Source organism: Geotrypetes seraphini, chromosome 17 (genome assembly GCF_902459505.1).
Source record: "Geotrypetes seraphini chromosome 17, aGeoSer1.1, whole genome shotgun sequence".
NCBI lineage: Eukaryota > Metazoa > Chordata > Amphibia > Gymnophiona > Dermophiidae > Geotrypetes > Geotrypetes seraphini.
This window is the reverse complement of record NC_047100.1, coordinates 17,651-25,216: the sequence shown is the minus strand read 5'-3', so window position 1 is coordinate 25,216 and position 7,566 is coordinate 17,651. Positions and strand designations below refer to the sequence as shown.

At 44.2% G+C, this 7,566-nt stretch overlaps 1 long non-coding RNA gene across 2 annotated transcripts; it reads left to right on the top strand.

Moving 5' to 3' along the window:
- The first annotated feature begins 964 nt into the window (after window positions 1–964).
- Window positions 965–6,741, top strand: LOC117351116. 2 transcript variants are annotated; one of them, XR_004537328.1, is made up of 4 exons: window positions 971–1,046; window positions 3,717–3,785; window positions 5,099–5,153; window positions 6,565–6,741. It is a non-coding gene; the product is annotated as an uncharacterized LOC117351116 (long non-coding RNA). The 2 variants fall into 2 exon arrangements; XR_004537329.1 differs by lacking the exons at window positions 3,717–3,785; window positions 5,099–5,153; window positions 6,565–6,741 and adding exons at window positions 1,414–1,597; window positions 2,271–2,437 and having other exon boundaries at window positions 965–1,046.
- Window positions 6,742–7,566: the final 825 nt, after the last annotated feature.

The window sequence follows — 7,566 nt, the reverse complement described above, 5'->3', positions numbered from 1 at the left end:
CGCAGCAAGAGCAGCACCTCCCCACCCCCCTCTGGCTGCTGCTGCGGCAAAACAGGCTACCTCAATATGATCAGCTGTTGACTCTGACCTGTAATCTCGGAGGAGCATGAAGCAGCAGCAGGGTGTCAGGTGAGAGATAGGAAGACACTGGATGGAAAGGGAGAGGGGAGCACATGCTTTATAGAAGGGGATGGGGAGAGAGGGGGCAGATACTCGATGGAAAGAGAGAAGGGGATGCAGAGATAGAGAGCAGATACTGGATGGAAGAGAACATAAGAATTGGCACTGCTGGGTCAGACCAGGGGTCCATCCTGCCCAGCAGTCTGCTCCCGCAGTGGCCCCCAGGTCAAAGACCAGTGGCTTAACAGACCAGGGCAGATGGTGTAGAGAAGAGAGGTGGAAGATGATGGAAGGGGCAGATGCTTTATAGAAGGGGATGGTGGCCATGGGAGGTAGAAGGGAAAGCGATGCTCTTAGTGCACGGCCCAAGAAGCAGCAGCCGAGTCCCTGCAAAATTAGGGGTTTTTAAAATGAGGTTCTGGCAATGAGAACAAAACAGTTCATATTTGATGGAAAAATATAATTTATTTAAAGTTCATCATGGGATATATAATTGATACCAAGATCATTTATCTTGGTGTACAGGATTAAATTTTGCAACAAAGTCCACATAAGTTAAGAGGCTTATTTTAATTATAAATGCTTATTAAAGCATTTAGTTTTGATTCAATATCGTTTTTGAGGTATAAAATCGTCCTCCCTTTGTGCGGGATAGAATTGTAACCGGACGATTAATCGGGTGCACGTCACCAGCGCACGAAGTTTACGTAACATCTACCACCCTATGAGGGGTGATGACCAAAACTAACGTAAATGATTATATGACAATCAGGTGAGCGATGACGTGGAGCCTAATGACTGAGCGTATAAAGTTCACGGTAGTCACCACTTTTGAGAATGCAACGTTGGAGTGAGAAGATGTGACTGTGCTCGGTAATCTTTGCGATGCTGTAACCTTGGAGGGAAGAGGTTCCGCGCCATAGCGGGTAAGTTTTTAGATGCTGTTTTAAGATGTAAGCGGTTAGAATGAGTTTGAAAGTTTAAATTTTGAACTTAGAGGAAAAGATTTGTGTCAGAACTTAACTATAGTCGTTGCCTTTAGTATTCTTAGACGGAAGCTTCGTTTTAGCGTTTCCTGTACGATGTATTTTTTTGGAGGGGTAATTTTAAGAGTTAACACGCTTAAGACACTCGGTGGCGTACCTAGGGTCTACCACACCCGGGACCCACTGTTTTTTTTAAACCCACATCCCCCCATGTAATAAAAGACTTTTAGTAATGTTCCTCCAAATGCAAGCCACGAGGGGGGTGTTATTGGCTTTAGAGTCACGGTCCAGGAACTTCTTTTTTTAGGGTTCGGTTCCAAGGCTCTGGTCCCGGTGCCGTGATCTAGCATGTTTCCAGTCTTCTCTCCTGTCTGGTGGCCCTTTACCTTCCGTGAAGCACAAAAAAAATGCCGGCCTCGGCAGTGATTCAGCTACTTCCCCCGCGGCTCCCTTCCGCGCTTTCCGTGTCTGCCTCTACCGCAATCCAAACGGTATACCATGTGGTACTATTAATTTCATAGGTTTTAAAAGTTATAAAAAATTTAACATGCACATTAAAAATTAAGACAGTTTCAATTTAAAGAGAAAATTATATTTTTTAAAAAAAATTTGTGATTCCAAATAATTTGTGTTTTGTGAACACAATGGTTTTTATTGCTGACTATAATTGATAAACAGTTAATCTTGTAATTGATAGTATATTAAAAGTATGAGAGTAACTCATACTAGATCTAGCTTTTAATTATAAAGATTGCTATAATATAATTTGTTGTTTATTCTAATTAGTGAATAAGAGGTTAACTAGTGAAGGAATAAGAACAAATTAAAGCATACTTTTAAGTGCTTCAATTGAGGCACCAGATTGATCTAGCTTTTGATTATAAAGATCCCTATAACATAGGGGATTCAATTTACGAAGATGATTATGAATCAGTAATAAAGACATTAGTTTAAATCAAAATTTATATATTTTGTTAATATAATTCTATAGATTATATTATGATGATTTAAATAGATACTTGACGAGCAATAAGAATGTTTAGAAATGTAATTGGAAATTTATTATAATACAGTTAAAGAATTATTACCGAAACTAATGTTTGAAGCATTAACAAAATATGTTGCAAATAATGAGGGTATTGATCTTCTTCTATTTTTTTTAAGGCTTCAATAACATGATTACAATTGAAATTATGTCTGAAATCTCCACCTTGGCTTTCTTGAAAGCAGTAGCAGCTTGAGGATATTGCCATTGGCTGCAAAGCTTTGAGATTTTGAGTTGCTAAACCGGAGGAAGATGTCTTTAGTCAGCAGGGCTTGGGAATCCACACTAGCACAAGTATTTATAAATTGCACTCTGGCAGGGAGAAACTTTGGTGCCCATCCACCAATTTTGGGCTCCAGTCCCTCCCCCAAATCATTGAATACAAAAATAATTGTGATGCACATATCCCAAAGCTAACATTCCAGTTAATAAATTCAAAATAAAATATTTTTTTCTACCTTGCTGTCTGGATGTTTTGTTTTTCCATCATCTTGGTCCCAGTTTTTCTTTTTGCGTTTAGTCCATTTTCAAGTAATTCTCTTTCCAGTATCTGCTGTCCATTTTTTTTTCTCCTTCTCTTGTAAAATTCCTTTTCCTTCTTATGCCTGTCTCCCTTTCAGCTTAACTTTTTTTTATTTTTTTGCCTGTGTCCACTTAAATCTTGCCTTCTTTCTCGCCCTTCTTTTTAAATGTTCAGCTACTTCACAATTCTCCATCTTCTCTCAGTCCCTAGCTCTCCCATTTCCCATCTCACTCTTTTCCCATCCTCCTTTTTCCTGTCATCTACTCCCCATTACCCCATTAATACTATTGTACTCGCTGCTCTCTCACTTATCTTGTCATCTCCCTTTTTACCTCATCTACATGGGTCACCTCTTTTCAAGCTATAACTCCCTGTCCCTTTCTTTCTATCTTCTAGCATCTCTCTGCCTTCTATCCCCAGATCCAACTTTTCTCCCTTTCTCTTCCTGCCTACCTTCCCCAGGTCCACCATTTCTTCCTTTCTCTTCCCAACAGTTCTTCCTTTAAGTATCATTCCCTCTTTCTCTACACCATCCCAGGTCCAACTTCTCTCCCTTCAGACTATTATCCACCATCTCTCTCTGTTTCTGGTCCCATAAGCTCTCACCCCCCCAGCCCTATCTAGCACTTCTTTAATACCATCCCCCCCACTTATGTATTTTTAAAAAAAAAGTCCGGGGGGGGGCTTCCTCTGCCCAGTATGTTCTCCCCCTTCTCTCCATGCCCATGTATCTCTACCTCACTCCTCTCCCAATCCCTTCCTTCTCTCTCTGCCTAACAGTTCTCCTCTATCTCCCCATGTGCACCATCTTGCCCTCTGATACCCAATTCTCCCTTTCTATTCTCTCCCGCACCTCAGTATCTCTCCCTCACTCCCTCCGTTTTTCCATATTATGGCTCGTGCTCCCCTCCCTCTTTCCCTTAATTCTGTGTCCCAAGTTCATGCCCCTCCTTTCGTCCTGTTTGTGCTCCCTCCCTTAAGACCCAACATGTCCTTCTTCCTTATTTCCCTCCCTTATACTTATTTGTTTTTTGTACTGCAGGGATTCCTAGAATGTGAGTTACCTGATCACTGAAAAGAGTCAACTGAAATTTTACAGGAAGGATAGCAGGTAAGAATTTCCAGTTAATAAATTCAAAATAAAATAATTTTTTCTACCTTGTCTGGATGTTTTGTTTTTCCATCATCTCAGTCCCAGTTTTTCTTCCTGCATTTTGTCCATCTTCAACTAGGTCTCTTTCCAGTGTCTGCTGTCCTTTTATTTTCTCCTCTCCTCTCATTCCATAGTTTTTCTTCTTATGCCTGTGTCCAATGTATTTTTTCCCTTTCAGCTTTCTTAACTTTTTTTTTCCGCTTCTTTCCACTCAAATCTTGCCTTTCTCACCTTTCTTTTTAAACGTTCCGCTACCTCTCAATTTTCCATCTTTTCTCTGTCCTTAGCTCTTCCATTTCCCGTTTCCCATCTCACTCTTTTCCCAGCCTCCTTTTTCCTGGTCTCTATTCCCCATTACCATATTAATACCACTGTACTCACTGCTCTCATATCTTGTCATGGGTCACCACTTTGACAATCCCCCCTCCCTCTCCCATCAGGCTGCAACTGCCTATCCCTTTCTTTCCATCTCCTAGCATCTTCTTACCCAGCTCTTCCCTCCTGCTCTCCTATGGGTTCTTCTCTGCTGCTCTATCACCAGTCCAATGTTTTGCTCTTTTCTGTTTTTCTTCCCTTCCCCCTCCTTGATGGTGCATCTCTGCCTTCCATCCACAGACCTAACATCTCCCTCCCTCCCTTCCATCCCCAGATCCAACTTCTCTTCCTCTTCCCAAATGCCCTATCCCATCATTTCTCCCTCCTTCCCTTCTATCCCCAGATCCAACTTCTCTTACTTCCTCTTCCCAAATGCCCCATCCCATCTCTCCCCCTGCCTGCCTCCCTTCCCCAGGTCCACCATATCTCCCTTTCTCTTCCCAACAGTTTTTCCTTCAAGTATCTTTCCCTCTTCCTCCACACCATCCCAGGTCCAACTTCTTTCCCTTAAGACTATTGCCCACCATCTCTCTCTGTTTCTGGCCCCATAAGCTCTCCCCCCCCCCCTTCATGGCCAATCTAGCACTTCATTAATACCTTCCCCTTCTATAGTTAAAAAGAAAAAGTGCGGGAGGCTTCCTCGGCCCAGTATGTTCTCCCCTTCTCTCCGCGCTCATACATCTCTACCTCACTCCTCTCCCCCATGACCAATAATTCTTTGTCTGTCTGTCTTCATCTTTTCCTCACTCCCTCTGTTTTTCCATATTATGGCTTGTGCACCCCTCACTCTTTCCTTTCATTCTGTGTTCCAAGTTCATGACCCTGTTTGTGCTCCCTCAAGTCCTACCACGTCCTTCCTTCCCTCACTTACATATTTAGTTTGTTTTGTACTGCAGGGATTCCTAGGATGCGAGTTACCTGATCACTGAAATTTTACAGGAAGGATGACAGGTAAGAATTTCCTGACTCCCAAATGGTAAATTGGTTGGCAGTGATTGGTCAAGGAGAACTTTGGAGTTGAGAATCAAATTATACACAAGACGGAAGCCATGCAATTCAAAAGGGACCATGCTGCATTTTTAAAATAGGAAATATTTTTAGAAGAGTGTAGAGCAGTGATTACAGCTACAGCTTCAGCATCCTGAAGCTTTGAGTTCAAACCCACGCTGATCCTGATGACCCTGGGCAAATCACTTAATCCCTCCATTGCCCAAGCTACATTAAATAGATTATTAGGCCATTGGGATCGGGGGAGGGGATAGAAAGATGCTACATGGGGTATTGGAGGTAGGGAGGGATAAAAGCTGCAAGGGTTTTGCTGCACAAGGGATGGGAGGGATGGATAGAAAGGAAATAGGAAGAATTAGGGTGGAGGAGAAGAAGAGTTTTAACGTGGAGAAATGCAAGGTCATGCATGTAGGGAAAAAGAACCCGATGTTCAGCTACAAAATGGGGGGAACACTTCTAGGGGTGAGTAACCTTGAGAGGGACCTGGGGGTGATGGTCGACACATCACTGAAACCATCGGTGCAGTGTGCGACAGCCTCAAAGAAGGCAAACAGAATGCTGGGCATCATCAAAAAAGGTATCACAACCAGGACGAAGGAAGTCATCATGCCGCTGTATCGCGCAATGGTGCGCCCGCACCTGGAGTACTGTGTTCAATACTGGTCGCCGTACCTAAAGAAGGACATGGCGGTACTAGAGGGAGTGCAGAGGAGAGCGACTAAACTGATAAAAGGTATGGAAAATTTTTCATACGCTGACAGGTTAAAAATGCTGGGGCTGTTCTCCCTGGAGAAAAGGAGACTTAGAGGGGACATGATAGAAACCTTCAAAATCCTAAAGGGCATAGAGAAAGTGAATAGGGACAGATTCTTCAAACTGAGGGGAGCCACAAACACTAGGGGTCACTCGGAGAAATTGAAGGGGGATAGGTTTAGAACAAATGCTAGGAAGTTCTTTTTTACCCAGAGGGTGGTGGACACATGGAACGCGCTTCCGGAGGATGTGATAGGCCAGAAATCTGTACAGAGGTTCAAGGAGGGTTTGGATAGGTTCCTGAAGGAAAAGGGGATAGAGGGGTACAGATAGAACTTGAGGTAGGTTAAAGAAATGGTCAGAAACCACTTCACAGGTCGCGGACCTGATGGGCCGCCACGGGAGCGGACCGCTGGGCAGGATGGACCTCTGGTCTGACCCAGTGGAGGCAACTTCTTATGTTATGTGTATGGGAAATCTAGTCTCTTTTGGGCTCAAAATGAATGAGTTATTTTTTGGGGGAAACACATTTCTTAAAAATGGATAGAAATGAATTGAAATATTTGAAAAGTGTTTATTGAAAAATTATTTATTTCTGAAGACAGGAATACTTGGAGGCTTTGACTGAGTGGACTTGTCACAAGAACAGCCAGTGTGTATGAAAGACACAGACTGATCCTGCACAGCGCTGGGAAAGATAAGTGTTTATCATAAGAGTATTAGGAACATTATATACTCGCATACAATCCAATTACATTAGTGGGAATTTATTACTGAAGACACAAATATTTGGAGGCTTTGGCAGAGCAGACTTGCCATAAGAACAGCAGTGGTGTTCAACTTTGGGATGTTAACTACTTGTTGGTCTACATTGGTGTACACTGCCTTGGTGTACACCGCCTTGGGGGGGTTGATCACCACTGCCCTGGTGTACACTGCTAGGGGGGGGGGGGTTGATCACTGCCCTGGTGTACACTGCCTTGGTGTACACCGCTATGGGGGGGTTGATCACCGCCTTGGTGTACACCGCTTTGGGGGGTTGATCACTGCCCTGGTGTACACTGCTATGGGGGGTGTACACTGCTATGGGGGGTGTACACTGCTATGGGGGGGGTGTACACTGCCTTGGTGTACACTGCCTTGGTGTACACCGCTTTGGGGGGGTTGATCACTGCCCTGGTGTACACCGCTTTGGGGGGGTTTGATCACTGCCCTGGTGTACACTGCCTTGGTGTACACCGCTTTGGGGGGGTTGATCACTGCTATGGGGGGGGTTGATCACTGCCTTGGTGTACACTGCTATGGGGGGGGGTTGATCACTGCCTTGGTGTACACTGCTATGGGGGGGGGTTGATCACTGCCTTGGTGTACACTGCTATGGGGGGGGTTGATCACTGCCTTGGTGTACACTGCTATGGGGGGGGTTGTTCACTGCCTTGGTGTACACTGCTATGGGGGGGGTTGATCACTGCCTTGGTGTACACTGCTATGGGGGGGTTGATCACTGCCCTGGTGTACACTGCCTTGGTGTACACTGCTATGGGGGGGGTTGATCACTGCCTTGGTGTACACTGCTATGGGGGGGGTTGATCACTGCCTTGGT